Raw genomic sequence first — 17,364 nt, forward strand, 5'->3', positions numbered from 1 at the left:
GGGGAGCCTCCAGGGACCGAGCGGCGCCCCGCGGGCGGGCATAGGGGGACTGTCGAGCCCTGGGGGGTCTCGGGGACGCTGTGGGGGGATCCGAGTGCCCGCCCCGTGCCCTCCGACCCGCTCTGGGAGCCTGGTGACATTCGCCCGCCGGCCGAACATGGTTGGTGCAGGGCGGCAGCCACCACTTCCTCTCCGCCCCGCCGGCCCGGTTCTCTGGGCGAGCGATGCCGGCCGCGGCCAATCGCGGTGCCCGGTTAGTCCCCGCCGCCCGGCCTTGGGGGCCGGCGCCCCTGAGCAGCCCGGGAAGCCTTCGCGAGAGCGCTGGGCCCGGGCGCGGCTCCCCGGACCCCCGGCTCCTCGGACGCCGTCCTCTGGGCCCCAGGTCCGCGACCGTTTGCCACCCTCAACCCTTCGCCCCTTAGGAGCAGGGAAGGGAAGGAGACTGGCAGCCTAAGCCGCGAGCCAGGAGTGTGCTCGGGCACCAGGTGAGACGCCCGGTTCAGTTGGTGGAGGCAAGACCCTCGGTGGTCGGATGGAAATTAGACCCCCGGGATTGGTAGTCGAGGTTGTCACTTGTCTGCGGGCCGGTTTGCGGTCCTTAATCCCGGTGTGTTTCAAACTTGGGGACATGCTCCTGGTCGTCCCCTTCTCCCTCCGGTGTGGGCACTCCTTGTCCTTGGTCATGTCTGTGCCAGGGAGGCAAGGTGTTGTCTGTGTTAGTTTTCTGTCACTGACCTCCCTGTGCCTGGGACTCCGGAGTGCTTTGATGAATGGTTCCGGAGGGTAGAGAATAGTTACATCTCCTGTTGTGCATGAAGTCATTTATTAGTTTTTTTTTTTTTTTTTTCTTTTCTTTTTTCACATCGACTAACTGCAAGTGGCATTTGAAGTTAGCAGTCTGCACTTCTGGCGCTTAAGGGCAGGTGCAGGGACGGGTCTGTTAGCCTACTGTTTACAGAAGGTGGATAGGAGACAGATGTACACTTGCTTGGACCGGGCAGGGGCCCAGAGGTCGCCCTGTTGAACTTAATCACTCGCACAAGTTCACAATTACGATTCTATGATTTGTCTCCACACTCATTCTTTTTCTGTTGGTGTGTGTGTGTGTGTAAAATAGAAACCAGTAAAGTCTTGGAATTTGGCTTTTTTTTTTTTTAAGGTGGCTTCAAGCAAATGGAATATTTAGGGCTTGAGTTGGCATCTCTCAGGGGTAAGGTTGGAACACTTATTGATTGATGGGGCAAAGTCCGGAATTTCACTGTAATTGGTGAATGATTATAATTTACAGCTTAGCTTGTTGTGTAAGAAGTTAGATTTTGGCCTGCACTTAGATCCAAGAGAACTTGTCTGTTATGATTTGTTACTGCTTCTTAAAATTAAACATTTACACATTTCAGTCTCAATGAGTTGTCTTTTTTGTTTTTCCTGGTTGTCCTTCAAAAGTTAGGAAGAGTTCCACAGGTTTCAGACTGACTTACCTGTAAAAATGTTATCTTTATGGGGGGAAAAATTGAGGGCTTGTAATCAACTTGGAAGCAAATTAAAGTGCAGTTGTCCTAAAGTCCTGACAGCCCTTTGAACTATGGCCACACTTTCCCCCTACCCCACCTTCTGAGATACTCATTAAGCAAATATTTAATATACCAGGGCTAGTGAAAGCTGTTTGCCTGTAGGAGTGGAAGACTTGAAACTTTGGTTATTCAACATTTGATATCTATTCCCTCATATACCCAAGAGAACTGCTCTTTAATCTCAGCTTTATTTACTAAAAACTGTAGTTTTCTCCAGCATTTTCACTTCTTTTTTTTTTTTTTTAAGCAAACAGACTACTGAACTGTACATGGGTATCTCATCATGGGTCTCTTATCTGCCTTATACCATATGGGCTCATGGCAATCTAGAGAGCTTATTTATATATTTGACAAATATTTGTGGGACATTAACTACCAGACTCCGTGGTAGGCTGTGTGGATTCAACAAGAACCAAGAAAGGCAGCCTTTTCAGGTTATACAAAGGTTGCATTCTAGCTGTGAGCTGACAACAACCAAAAATAAATACAGTAATTACCTTTGGGGGTTAGTCTAAGGAAGGTAATAATATATTATACTTATAGGGCTGCTTTGGGAACAGTTGTGATACTGTGTATGAAAGAGCATTGTGTAAATTATAGCAACCCACAAATGTGTCACACATTAACTTTATAAATCTATTAGATTATTGTTAGGCAAAAAAAAAAAAAAAAAAAAAAGGTGAAGTGTCCCGGCACATACCTCTAATCCCAGCATTAGGGAGGCTGAGGCAGGAGAATTGTGACTTCAAATTCAGATACAGACTGAGCTCCTGTCTTTAAAATAAAAGTGGGAAAATCACAATTAGGACAGTACTTCTGAGGGTATATAAGTAATGACAAAGAAGTACATCCTGGATAACCATTATATAGAAAGTATGAAGAAAATATTAACAGTGAAATGTGTGAATGAATATTTTTGTGTGTGCAATAGGAGAAAAGTGGTATCCATGGAGACCAAGTGATATGGGAATAACTGGTTTGTTTATATATTAATTAAATTACTTTATTGTAATAAGCCACGCATAAAAACATCATACAACTAGATTAAAGGTAACCACTCAAACACTTGCTCAATCTCAAACTCTCGTGCATCTCTGTGAACTTCTATATGCTTAGAATGGCCTTCTTGAAATCATGGAGTGTCACTTGGGGGTTTACGCTTTGCTATTAATTGCATTTTTAAAAAATGCACTTACCCACCACTAAAATGAAAACCTATAACAGGGTTAAAACTAGAAACAGGGTTGGCTTTATATCCTCTTTCATGAGTCAGGGCTCCCTGTGCCTGCACCCTGTCCTTCCCTGTCACCTAATACTGCCCTCCCTTGGCCTCTTTTCTAAATAGTGTATGATGCCCATGCTTGCAGCTGTGCACACATGTGTTATAGGCTAGGGTCTGAGTATGAGAGACAACGTGTTTCTCCTTTCTGTAATAGAATACACAGGTGGCAGTGTGTGGAGGCCTGACCTTTCTTCGCCATTGTGTCAGAACGGTTAAGTTATTGCTATTAGAGACATGGCTCAGCTCTATGCTATTGCATCAGCATGGACGCGACTTGGCTGCCCTGCATTTACTGACTGCTGGAGTGCTCAACGCTCTATATGTAAAGATGATATGACGTCACAGGTGAAAATAAGCACCAACGGTACATATTTATAATGCATGTAAAATACACACTACCGTGCACAGATAGATTGCTGTAAAATAACAGAAGGTATTAATAGTAGAGCCAATTGTTTTCCTCTGTATGGCACTCCATATTCTCTCCTGAACAGGGGGACGAGATGAGCAGGACTTTCTACCTTGCTCTGCCTCATCCATGGCCTACTCTCTGACTTGCATGGATTAATATTTAGTTAAGAATATCAGTTCAATGTATAATGGCCTAAGTTGAGTAGGTGCCTTAGCTGGCAGAGATTGTAGCAAAGGAGATTTGATCAAGCTTTGACGTAGCCCTGAAAGAATAATAAATTATGTCTAAGTCTCAGATTTAAGCCCGAAGCTATTATGTTAAGATAAAATACCAAGGAAAACACTACCCAGAAAAGCACACGCCTCAGGCAGCTGACACCCAACTGTGGCCATGTTGTGAAAAGTCCTCAGACTGTCTTTGAATTCTGAGCAAGCAGCAGGCTTATGATTGCCTGCATTCGACTGTCTGGGAGCCCTTTAACTTGATCTGGCCACTTACAAGATTCCTCTTAGGACAGAGTCTCTGGAAACAAAGTATGTTCATTTAGGAAGTCCTCGTGTGACATGTTTTTCACTGCTTAGATACCTGTGGCTTCCAGGCAGAACTCCTGGCCAACTTGAAAAAAGCTATTCTCAAGTCTAGTCAATCTCATCCTAACCCAAACATAGGGAAATTCATGTACTGGCCTCCTGGGCAGGTCTGTGTTGAACTTTCAGTCATGAGGCCCTTCCCTCAGAACATTGATCCAGCACTCTCATACCACTATTTCAGGTGAGTAGCTAAAAATTTGGTAATCCACAAACACATTCACTTATCAAACATTTGTGGACAGCTGGCCATGCACAAGGTTTTGTGTATGGTGAATGGGCTCAGAAGTCTAGAAGTCACCACATACACAGACACACACACACACACACACACACACACGCCCTGAGAGCATGCTACTGTCACTAAGCTACACCCCAGGCCTTGGAGTTGACTTTTATAATTCTTTAGTAACTTCCCCTTTTGGGACCTTAATTCCATAAAACACAAGCAGATAGTTCTGTAATCCTTAGCGGACCAGGCAGTACATTTGTTTATTATTAAATCACCAAGGGAAAGGAACATTTAGAAAGCGTCCGGGGTTCTTTAGATTTGAAGCTGACTACAATCTTCATGTCTAAATCCTTTTGATTTGAGACTGGCTACAATCCATAGTATTATAGTATTTTACAATATGTCTCCTCTTCTCTCCCTTATGAGCCTCTTGTTCCTTAGAGTGTGCCAGGTCCTTCACTCTAGCCTCCCTTGATTGCATGGTCAGGGACCAGGTACAGAAGCACTTCCTATTCAAGGGTCTCTTCCCAGGATAAGTCTTTGCTCTTGGCCTTGGCTTAGGGGCTATGCCAAGCAAGCAGCAATGAAAAGCCACTTGCTTCTACAGTTTACGTATTGCTTTGAATAGAGCTTCCCTGTGTTGGTGCTGTCTACGTTGGCCTTAGCATGCCAAAAGCGATATTCACATCATGGTTTCTGACTCTGACTTTTCCATTTTAAAGAGTCAAGGCAGACAGTGTGACACGGTCTTGTCTCCTTGTGTAAGAATGTCATAGATAGTTCTGACATCGTTATGGGTTATTTTTCCTGACTTGTTTTGTTTCTGTTCTGGTGTATACTTCCTTTTATGAGCTCTGATAAGCCAGAAAGAACTAGAGTTGAGCAAAGAGAAGTGTGGAGACACACAGGAGAAACAATAGGCCCTTGAGTGAACTTCCCAAGCATTTTTTTTTTTTTTTAATTCTGAGAGCACAACCAATGTGGTTGAACAGAGATCTTAGTTTAGAATTTTGGGTGATAAAAGCCTGTCTAGTTTTCATTAAGCACAATTTATTTGAGTGATAAGCACTTCCCATGTCATTTTCCTAAATAATTTATTTTCAAATGTATGTATGTATCTACTGCTGTTTTTGTAACAGCGTCTGGTGTTCACGCCTTGGATGACCAAAGGAAAGTGAACCTATACTTTAATTTGTCCTTAGTGAGCTTATACCTATCAGGTCCAGGGATAGTCTGTTTCGGCCCTGTGAGCTTCAAATCTTTGACTTACTCCCTATTCCACTTGGGTGACATTTTGAAGGAGAAGGAGCTGCATACAAATTGCATTGTTTCAGCCAATATCAGGTATTTTAAATTTTGCTCTCCCTATCCTAGATCTGTTGAAGGTGACAAAAACAAAACAAAACAAAACAAAACAAAACAAAAACAGTGGTGAGAAGAGAGTGTCCTAACACCTCAATAGGGTGTTGGTAGGGTGATGGAGTAGGACTAGGGAGGGTATGGCAGAGGGAGAGAGGATAAGGAGAAAGCTAAAACTGGGTTCTTGGTACAGAAAGAGAAGGAAGAGGCAGTTTGGCAGGCAGACATCCTCTCTGTCCTGCCACATCTGGCTTGGATGGTTACCATTTATTTTTATTTCATATGTATGACTGATTTTCCTGCATGTATGTCTGTGTGCCATGTGCATGCCTGGTGCCTGTAGAGACCAGACAAGGGTGGCAGATCCCCTGGAACTGGAGTTACAGATGGTTGTTGAGTCTCTGTGTGGTTCCTGGGAACTGAACTTGGCTTTTCTGGAAGAGCACCAAACATTCTTTTTTTTTTTTTTTTTTGGTTTTTCGAGACAGGGTTTCTCTGTGCAGCCCTGGCTGTTCTGGACTCATTTTGTAGACCAGGCTGTCCTCGAACTCACAGTGATCCACCTGTCTCTGCCTCCCAAGTGCTGGGATTAAAGGCGTTCGCCACCACGCCTGGCTGCGTCAAACATTCTTAATCACTGAGCTTGACGCTCTTCCACAGGTCACCCACTGTTGGGAAACCTACTGTAACAAGCTGTAGTTGAGGCTTTTTACACAGAGAGGAATTTTTCCGGAGTTGCACTTGGTGGTGTATGCTTACAGTGGTAAAAATGTTAACTCTTAAAGCCAGGCAGTCACAGTGGTGCAAGCTGGAGGTCCTAACACAAGAGAAACTGAGGCGGGAAGGAGTGCTGAAAAATTGAGGTGGTCCTGCAGAGTGAGCTCAAGGCTAGCTTGAATCTGCAGTGATACTTTGTTTTCAAAGCAAACAAACCTCAATCAAACAAGTGTTAAACTTTCTCTCCCATTAACAGTACTTCTAGGAACCTACTTCCTTGAGGTGACTACAGGTTAGAACCAAGATTCATGTATAAGGAAGGCTGTTTATTGAATTGGATTTCACTATATAGAAAACTGGGAGCCCTTTGAATATCTCACAAGAAAAAACACATGTAAATTATGGTATATCAGGAAAATAGGTAGTTTAAAAAATTCATCCCTTTGAATAGCGTTTAATGAGGGGAAATATTTACCACAGCCTGGCTAGCTGGGAGAAGAGGATATTAGATTATGCCTCCACTCTCATTTTTTAAATCGTGTGTATTTTGTTTATGCAACGTTAAAAAATGCTCAAAGGAAACAGTTTGATAGTAGGATTGTACTTGATTTTTAAAAAAATGCCCACTGAGACACTTTGTATTTATTTTCCAAATTTGAATCAACCATAGTTACCCTTATACCTAGAGAGAGATGCTCTCAAGACACTGCTCCTGTGTCCCCATTGACCCATCTCCAGCAAGTGTGAGATTAGAAAAAGGAAATTAGGCCAAGCGGTGGTGGTGGCAGGTTCTCTGTGAGCTCTAGGCCAGCATGATCTACAGAGCAAGTTCCAGGGCAGCCAGGGCAACACAGAGAAACCCCGGCCCAAACCACCCCCACACCCTCACAAAAAAATAGAAAGAAAAAAGAAATTGAACATTACTGAGGATGCTAGACGTAGACTTAGCCAGCTTGCAGCTCACTCGGCTTCCTTATGCAGATCCAGGCTCTCGAACTGGGCTCTCCTAGCCAAGGCTGGGAGACACCATTGCCTTATTATGCCAAGAACTAGTAATGGTCTAAGATGTTACCCCACTTGACAATTCTGCCTTCTGTGATCATAAATACCATAGAAACATATAACACTGGAGCAGGAGATGAGACTTACTCATTGATATTTACAAGCAAGTCCACAAAAGGATCATTGCAGTGTTGGTCCATCACACCTAGCCCTGATGGATCACAGTGGGGGCATTTCATTCTATAGAGAAACTGTTCCTTTCTCCTCCCTATAGGGAGGAAGAAGGAGGGAAGGAAGGAGGGAGGGAGGGAGAGAGAGAGAGAGAGATGCAGAGAGAGAACTTTAGCTCCTTTGAGATGAGTGAAAAGGATTCAGGGTTCTTCTGACACATAGGAGACTGTGATGTGTTCCCTGTTTGTCCCCTATCCTGTATCCTGCTTGGGCAGGTAGGGTGTCCTCTTAGCTTTAGCAACTCAGGACCCTAATTAAGCACGAGGTCTGGGCCAGGCTGCATTATTTGATCCTATTGAGGAGATAAGAGCAGTTAATTTAGACTGATGGCCACAGGTCTAAGTCTTGGGGTGTATGCGAAGGAAGAGGTCTAGTGGACACCCCCTCCCTTTGCATCCTAACCCTTCCCTGTTGACTTTCATGTCAGATCTCTTCTCTTGGTCTCAGGAGGATGGGGCAGTTTTCAGGAATCCTAAACAATCCAAGGGCACCGTGCTCCCTCTACACCCTCTTTGCAGATCTCCTCACGGACAGTCACTTAGGAAGGCATAGTCACACTGTGAGCTGGAATTTTCAAAATGGAGAAAGACTCCACCTGCCTGATTTTTATATGAGGAAATATTAGAATAGTTTCACTCCAGTTATGAGCACAGACTTACTTTACGATTGTGCTGAAGCTAAGGTTGGGTGTATCGGTTACTAGTCCAGAGACTGAAGGACAAAACCAAATGTGGGCGGGATTAACAAGGAGGACACTGTTCAGTACAAGTACAGTGTGAGCCACCTGCTTATATCTTGTTCTTAGTGTCTATATTGAAAAGCAAAAGAAACAGGTGAAATTAGTAATACAACTTGTTTAACTCATCCCTTCCCAAACATTATCATTTTAATGTCATTGGTGTAAAAGCAATGTTGGTTTACATGCCTTTTACGTAGGAAGTCTTTAAAGCCCACTGTGTTGCTTTTGTCTTATCTCAACCTACCAACATTCTGAGTGCTCAGTAGGCACACAGGTCTAGCAGCTCCCATATTAGATAGTACAACAGATGAAAGGTGCCAAGAGATGTGCTGGGAAGATGCTCAGTTGGTCCAGCAACTGCAGCACCAGCCTGAGGACCAGAGACTGGTCCCCAGCACCATGTAAAGGCTAGGCCTCGTGGTCCACATTAGTAATCCCAGGATGGGAGGGGTTGCCGGGGACAGCCCTTGTATAAAAAAAGGTAGACTGTACTAGAGGAGTGATAATGAGGTTATCCCCTGATACGTGTACGTATACACACACACACATCTATACATACATACACAGTCACACACATCCGTATACACATCCACACACATGTGTGCACACACAACCCCCTAACACAATCCATTCACACACACATATCCACACACATGTACGTGCACAACCATATACCCACACACACATCCATATACACACCTCCACATCCACACAGGCACACACATATATCCACACACATCCATCCACACCCCCTCACACAAACACCGCCCCCCCAGAGAGAGAGAGAGGGGGGACAGAGAGAGAGAGAGAGAGAGAGAGAGAGAGAGAGAGAGAGAGAGAGAGAGATCTGTTGACACTTTTAATGCAAGAAATGGAGCCTAAAAGGACCAAAGGAAGTCTTCTGTTTTAATCAGAATCTCATGATGCTCCTTTGGCCTCTCATCATAAGCCTTACCTGATACTTTTTTCAGTCTGAAAACAGTAGATTTTCTGAATGCCCACAAATGCAGTGCACAGCCCGCACTATTCCTATGGCCACGAGTTGTGTTTGTGGGCCTCTCAGTGTGCTGTGAAAAGCTTTGGTTATTCGGACCTTTTATATCCCTCACCTCCATGGCATGCTATTTGAGAGCCTGGATCCTGTCTTTCTTTGCATTCCTCATGGGTACTTGACACACTGTAAGAACTAGATAAATATTTGTTGCTTTGATTCTCAGTTGAAGGCAAAGGTTAGCTCAGAAAGCTGAAATCCAGCTCAGAAGGGCTTGCGCAGGTCTGTTTTGTGTTGGGAACCTACTGGTACATGCATCTGGCACATAGGCATGCAGTCTTGTCACTTAGCAAGGGGACTTGTCACTATGTTGAGTAGGTTCAACACCCAGAAGGTGAAAAATTGTTCACCTTTTCTCTTCCATACTGAGACTTAGGAAAGAACCTGACATTTCATTCCCAACAGTGATATTTACACCTTTTTATGAATATAAATCTATTTTGTAGTAAACTGGAGTTGAGCTTGTGAGAACTGCTGTCTTCTCCATGGATTAAACTAGCTATGCCTTTGCTATTGCTGTTAACACAGACTTCCGGCCCTTGACCTGTGCAGGGAAATTCTTTTGAAAACCAAGTGTGGTGTTTTATGGCTGCCTTCATTTGTTCCCTTTGACTTTAATTGTCGCGCTGAAGCGCCAGGCCCTTCCACAGAGCTGAGGCAATTTATTTTTACTGAAGCCAACCTAAGAAATGCTTAGGTAGCTTGTCGTTGCAAGATTCAATGTGACCTTCCTGGAATCCTGTTAGCAGGGCCAGCAGCTAGAAAAACAAAGACTAAACCAAAGCGTTCAGCAACAAAATTCCCAGCTGTTCGGTGGGGCAGAACTTTCCTGATTATTCTGTTCCAATAAAAACACAGCAGATTAGCTTTAAGTGAATTCGAGTTGGTTTGGGGATTTGCAACTGTCAGGAGAACAGAAAAATATAATCTTGCCTTAAAATAATAATCCAGAAGTCAGGTCTATGTAATGAGTCATTCTTAGGGGTCCTGGGATTTTCCTTGTTTGGGAGAGGGGAACCAACTTCCGTGCCCGGTTGGCTTCACCTTCCAAGTTAAGGACCTCTTAAGTTGGGAGGAAAAACTGTAATAGAGGAGCCAGGCTTGATGCTGTTGTCCAAAGATCCTGTGTCTAGGGATGTGGGGCAGGGGCACCTGCCACCATGTGTTCGAGGCCCCGTTTTCTTCTCTCCACTGTAGAATAAAGGTGGAAGCTTGGGGAGCCAATGAAGGAGGCCCTCGTAGGGACCGTGGATTGACGGCTTCTTCCACTCTGAGGTGTGACATGCTGATGACACGTGCATTCCGAGTGGCTAAAGAACAGTATAGGAGAGCAGTTGGTAGGGGCAGGCAGCTTTAGGGCATCAAAATGTTATTGATTGATTTTGTATTTCTTGAATATCAATATATCCACAGTTTGGTAGATGAGATCAAGGAAGGCGTCCCGACAGAAAAGAACCACCTGTTTTCATCATGCGTTGAGTCATTTACTTGGGTGTCGTATGGTGCTGAGAACGGAGGTGACCTAGCTATGTTCTTCCATTTTCCATTTTGAGGAGCCTCATCTACAGCAGGGTCAAGTAGCTAGGCAGCTAAGAGAAGAGTTTTAGCAGCCGCTAGAGATCATCTGCAAGTCCATGGGCCATGTCACAGTTATCTCACCTTGTCGGGGGAACCACATTGAGCATGGGGCTGACTTCTGACCAGGTGCATATATCTCACTAGAAGCAAGATGACGGATAGATTGTACAACAGGCCTGAAACCGTGGACTGTTTTGATGTTACCAGTATTGTCCCATGGTACTTCCACATATAGCTGTGGCCTGGAGTGCTCCTTTCAGGGGCCTGACTTCACTGAGGAAAACTCATGTGACTAAGTGAGGCTCACTTTAGATGCAGTCACTGCCCTGAATCAATCTCAATCCCTCTTTCTCCCTCCCTCCCTCTCTCCCTCCTTCCCTCCGTGTGTGCGTGTGTGTGTGCGTGTGTGTGTGTGTGTGTGTGTGTGTGTGTCTGTGTGTGTATAGTGACTACTTTAAGTCACCTGTGTTAAAAAATAATTACTGTTCCTCAAAGAGGACTGAAGAAAACACTGGCAGCAAGTGGTGACTTCATAGATAATAGCGTGTCTTCTCGTTCTTTCTTTTCTGTTGCAAAATTTAAGACATAAAAATTTGCAGTTCCAATCAGCTTTAAGTGGGCGGTTAGCTCAGTGGCGTTAAGTTCATTTACAGTGTTGTGCAACCATCACCACGAACCATTTCCTGGATTAAGAAAAAGAAAATCATCTCAACTGGAAACTCTACTTATATGTAACAGTCACTTCATTTGTCTCAGTCCCCGAAAACCACCATTCTATTTTCTCAGCTTGACTCTTAATGCTAGTGGACACATACCACATTTGCCTTTTTGCATCTGGCACACTTCACTCAGAAGCATGCTTTCTTTGCTCTGGCTTGTATCAGAATTCATCTTGAGTTCATACTAAAAGATACTTCCATATTTTGTTACTCCATTCATCTGGACACTGGTTTTGTTTTGTTTTGTTTTTTTTACCTTTTGGCTCTCACAAGCAATGCTGTTTTGAATATTGCTGTTAAAAATAAAATAAAATAAAATAAATCGGTTTGAGGAGCTGGGCGTGGTGGGGCCCACCTTTAATCTCAACACTCAGGGAGGCAGTGGCAGGTGGGTTGCTGTGAGTTGGAGGCCAGCCCGCTCTGCATGGTCCGCTATCCCCTCCTCCCCCCGCATCTCCCTTCTAAGACAACCCCTCCTTCTCTGTTGGAGCCCTCCCCTTTCCCAAAGACCTCCCCGAGCCCAGCTCTTCAGCTGTTTCTCTTCTGCCTGCTCTAACCACTTGTCTCACCTTCTCTCCTGAGTAAGCTGCCTGCTCTGTCAGCTGTTATTACTACAAAAGCCACAGTAGTGTGTGAGAAAGCTCCTTTCACCCTATTTGGCATCTATCACTTGGAAAGGGACACCTCTCCTCTATGATTTGGGACAATTCTGTCTGATAAGCCTCTCAGTCTGCTTGTGGAAGCCCCAGATTGAAAATCTTGTCACCAGGCACTTAACCCCCACTGCTCCCTCCTGGAGCTTCCTTGATTCACCCTAGGAGCTGCAGTACCACAGCCTGCTTTCTTTCTTTCTTTCTTTCTTTCTTTCTTTCTTTCTTTCTTTCTTTCTTTCTTTCTTTTTTCTTTTCTTTTCTTTTCTTCTTCCGTTTCTTTCTTTCTCTTTCTTTCTTTCTTTCTTTCTTTCTTTCTTTCTTTCTTTCTTTCTTTCGTTCGTTCGTTTTTCAAGACAAGGTTTCTCTGTGGTAACCTTGGCTGTTCTGGACTCCTCTGTAGACCAGGCTAGCCTCAAACTCACAGAGATCTGCCTCCCGAGTGCTGGTATTAAACGTGTGTTCCACCACTGCCCGGCTCACAGCTGGGCCTCTATGACACTGGAATCCTCTCTCAGATGGAGTTCCTATCTTGACCCGGTACCTCTGTCTGTCTGTCTGTCTGTCTGTCTGTCTTCCCACTGCTTCCTTATGTCCTCTGGGACTCTAGCTTCCAGAAAACCTCCTGGGCCTCATACAACACTTTCTCTTTCCCTCCTTGGACCCAGAGCTTTTGTTACAGCCTCCTTATCTGACTATAGATGCCTTGACCTCAGTACAGCTCTATCGGTGGCTAAAAATTGGCACACTTGATTTTCAGATTCTTCCGTCTAGTAACAACTCCTGCCACTGCACAAGCATGTGACCCCCCCCCCCAAAATCTCTCACATCTAAATTTTCTCTGCTCTACACTTCTGAAAGTCTCTTACCCTCTTAAGGTTTTTCTACTTTCCACTCTTAAAAATCTTCTATCTCTACAATTTCTTTGTTCTTTGATCTCAAAAACAAAAACCAAAACCATCTTTTAAGACTATATTGTAAGGGCTGGAGAGATGGCTCAGTGGTTAAGAACACCGTCTACTCTTCCAGGGGTCCTGAGTTCAATTCCTGGCAACCACATGGTAGCTCACCACCATCTATAATGTGATCTGAGGCCCTCTTCTGGCATACAGGTGTACATGAAGATAGAACACTCATACACATTTAATAAATAAATAAACCTTAAAAAAGAAAGAAAAGAAAATCCTTAAAAAAAAAAAAAAGACTATATTGTAAACTGTCTTAGGATTTGTAAGTTCATAGGATATGATTAAAAAAATATGTAACGAAATTTATCTTAAAACTTAAAACAAAAGGCCCATAGTTAAAAAATCTATGCAAAAGTAATCTTTATTTGCTACAACTTACTATATATGTGATTTAACTCTTAATTAGTTTGTACTGCATTTGTAACTTGGATTCAACTCTTGTTTAAAAAGTAGATCTACTAGGAAAACAGATTTTAAATAGCATTCATGTGGCTTGCCTCCATCTTGGCTGATGACCTCATCAAGATGGGAGTAACCATGCGGGTGGCAGTCATCTCTACTAAGGTTAAAAAAGTACATGCCATGCAATGTCACCAATGTCTCTCTTAAGGTGACCATGTGATAGAAACCAACAAGGCAACACTTATAAAATGGCTTAGTCCCTTTGAGTCCTCTACTATTCATTGTGCCTTCTTGTAGACTAAGGCGGCAAGAGGAGGTCTCCAGAATATCTTGGATTAGGATGGATCTTTTCTTTCTTTCTTTTTTTTTTTTTTTGAGATGGAGTTTCCCTGTGTAACAGCCCTGGCTGTCCTGGACTCCCTTTGTATACCAGGCTGGCCTCGAACTCACAGAGATCTGCCTGCCTCTGCCTCCCTGGGTGCTGGAATTAAAGGCGTGCACCACCACGCCCAGCTCTAGGATGGATTTTTCTATGATGATAAATCCTCAAGTTTATAAAGATATTCTCAGTTTAACAGAAACTGACTTAGAGATATATACCTAACAAGTTATTCTTTTACTAACTATTCCAAACCAGGATTTTATAAAATTTTAGATAAGGGACAACAGGCTTGTTGAATAAAGTATGTTTGCTCAAGGTTTATAACTCCCCAAAGTTATAAAGGTATTACCCAGGTTAACAGAAACTGACTGAGAGGGGTATGTTGAACTACTCTGTCTTGGCTAACTGTTCAACACCAGACTTCTAAAAATGTTTAGATGAAGGACAACATATGTTAGATAAGCAAGATGTTTGATAAATAAGGTTTATAAATTCTTAAGGTCTACCCAGGCTGATAGTCACTTTCTTAAGGCTCTACATGTCTTTGCTAACTTTGCTAAGCCTTAGCTATCAGGATACATGGAGTCATCCAAGAAACTATGATATTCTGTAATGGTGCACTAAGAAATAATCAGAAAAGTAACATTTCCAGTCGCAGTGAGAACTTTCTTTCTGGTCTAGTAAAGTTCCCAGTTTGTGTATGGACTGAATTTATGGTTTAAAGTTTCATTTTGTTGTTAAAGGAGCTTCAATGAAATCTTCAACTCAGATTTTAAGGATCAAACTTAAGTGGGGATAAAGCTTTTAAAAGCCTAATTTTATAAAAGATACTAACTTGTTGAAAACTCTTAAAGATAATTAAGACATGCAAGTTAATGCTCAGTCACCTTATAAATGTTTAAATTCTTCAATGTGCTCAGAAACATGCTCATACTCAGGCTAAGTACAAATGTAATTCATTGGCAGCGGCAAGCTTTATTTAGCTTCCTGTATATGTTTTCAAGGTCCAGCCTAAATAAAACAAGTAACTAAAGCCCAATGTGTGTTTAAAATCAGGTATACTTAATAGATAATGGTCCTCAGGCTCTTCAGAGACCTGCTGAATTTGGCATTTAACGTGTTTAATGTAAAAAGAACCTGCCATGGCAGACAGAAATGCCAACTCCTAGTGATGACACTAAGGTCTCTAAAGAAGATGACGGGGCACAAAAGACTCCACCTGGACGTGGTAACACTAACCACTGGACCTAGAGCTGCCCCATGCCTCACCCTAGCCACTGCACCTAGAGCTGCCCCATGCCTCATCTGCTGCCTGGCCTCTGCCCAAACTGTGGACAGTGTTGGCTTGAGAGCTCCACTCTTCCTTACGAATGTAGGTCAGTTTTCCCAAGTTCCTTCTTCACAGGAAAATCTCTGACCTTCTGGGGCCGGCAGCCCAAGGCCTATGTTGTCCAGTGTGGCAGCTAAAGACCAACCTCTGCCCCTAACAAAACCATCTAGAAGCCTAGGGTGGCTTGCTGATAAGTCTCTGTCATTTTAATTGATATGTAGACCATATGGATTAAACTTCCTGCTATAATTTATTCATCTCAGATCTCTGATGGTGTTGACTGCTATATAGATTTTATCAGTTTAACAGCAGCAAACAAAAAAGCTCCTCCCCCCAAGAATGCCACCGCCTTGGTCAGTTTATTTTATATGGAAATTCAGGCCTCAGGAAAACCTAACCTTTTGTTAGAGGTACTAGGTCTGATGCTATAAAAGGCAGACACAGACATAGTTTACCTTGCTGGAAGGCGTCACACAGAAGAAGATAAACTCACAAAACAGGCTTCGATGTAACTTTTTACTATTTCGTTATTTAAAGGAACTTGATTTGCCATGACTGCACGCTTAGTAATCAACCACCTGTGTCTCATGGTAAATGACTGAATAGAAAGAAAAGATTTAACGTTTAGTGTAAATTGCGAGGGTTTAAGAAAGCAACTCAAGGTATGTAAGTGCAAGTTCTAAAGGTTCGAGGATATGAAAGCTTAAGTAAGTTGTGAGGGCCTAAGAAGGCGATTTAAGGTGTGCTAATGCAGGTTGTTAAGGTCCAAGGAAGTGCTTTAAGGTATGTGAAGAATGAGAAATGTTTCCAATTTCTCTCCTCCCTATTCCACTGTTGTATTAAGACTCCAGAAATTCGGAGTTTGAACATTAGTTAGTGGGAGTTCTGGTAAAGTACTGCTGCTGTTATCATAGTCACAAGCAAAAGTTTACATTTCCTTTGTTGTCTTCTAAGCGTAGATTTAAAATGCTTCTCGTTGTGCTGAAAACGTCGCTGTCCAGCCCTGTATGTCCAGCCCTCTGGACAGCGGAAAGAGAGCTCATGCTTTTAATCCCAAAACTAGAGCTTTTGCTATGACTCAAAGGCGTGAGCCAAGTGCTTTTTCTCCAATGTGGATTTCAGTAGACGCTAATGTGTCTAAAACATTTAACTTAAAACCATTCTTGTAAGCTTCAGGAAACTGTGACTTGTATTCATCGGTCACATATCAGACAGATTCCAGATAAGGACTCCTGTCAAGCAACAGCCTCAGTTTCCCCACCTGCCTATTCCTGAAGTGGGATCTCGTCCCGCCCCCCCCCCCCCCCCCCCAGTTTTGTGAATCCCACTCCCAACTACTAGGACCATGGACCTGGAAGTTTCAAATATACACCCAAGGTAAAAATTTCCCCCCAGACTCCTTAACCCTCCCTTCTTTCCCCAGCCTCTATCTGTCCCAGCAAGTTTCCGATCAGCCGCAGACTGCTAGCACCAAAGCTGCCTGAAGATCCCTAGCCCTGTTGCTTCTGCAGAACAAGGCAGTGAGTGCAATAGATGTCTCCCAGCCTGCACGCCTCTCCCTTCCCAGCCCTGGACCAACATTTCGACCTTCCTTCCCGAACCCTGACAATGACTCCGCAGTTACAGAAGGGATTACTTTGCCCCTTATCATAGTTGCTCCTTATCATCATCAAAGAGGCTGGAATGTAAAGTCCCAGAAAGCACTGGACTGGTTTGCACAGTTGCTGTGCCACTTTTATGCTGCCACCAGGAATGCGCACCAGTCCCACAGGTTTTACGTCTTTACCAACGTTTGTTACTTTTTAAGGGTTATTTCTTCTTTTAAAATAATTCTAATGAGGGATTTCTCATTATGATTTTTGATTTTCAGTTCTGTGGTAACCATGTCAAGGGAGAATGTATTTTCACAATGAGAAATAGCTACTCCAACCTGTAGCCACTGGTTTTTACTCTATTTTAAGTGTGTGTGTGTATGTGTGTGTGTGTGTGTGTGTGTTTAAATTGCTTCTTCCTTTCTTCCTTCTCCACCCCAATCCCTTCCAACACCCCAACTTTAGAACACTAGGTAGGAGAGAATGAAGGTTAGAAGGGAAAGGGGGGTGGAGTTTTCCTTAGCTACTTCCTGTTGGTTAGGGTTGTTGGGCTCCTCCGG

General features: G+C 43.5%; 1 protein-coding gene across 1 annotated transcript in view; it reads left to right on the forward strand.

Annotated features, from left to right (window-relative positions):
- The first annotated feature begins 321 nt into the window (after positions 1-321).
- Positions 322-17,364, forward strand: part of Irf2 (interferon regulatory factor 2) — a 106,479-nt gene continuing 89,436 nt past the window's right edge. The window contains exon 1 of the mRNA XM_051169660.1: positions 322-485. The gene's annotated coding sequence lies outside the window, so the exon portion shown is untranslated. The remainder of the gene's footprint in view (positions 486-17,364) is intronic.

This window comes from Acomys russatus, chromosome 27 (assembly GCF_903995435.1).
Source record: "Acomys russatus chromosome 27, mAcoRus1.1, whole genome shotgun sequence".
NCBI classification, from domain to species: domain Eukaryota; kingdom Metazoa; phylum Chordata; class Mammalia; order Rodentia; family Muridae; genus Acomys; species Acomys russatus.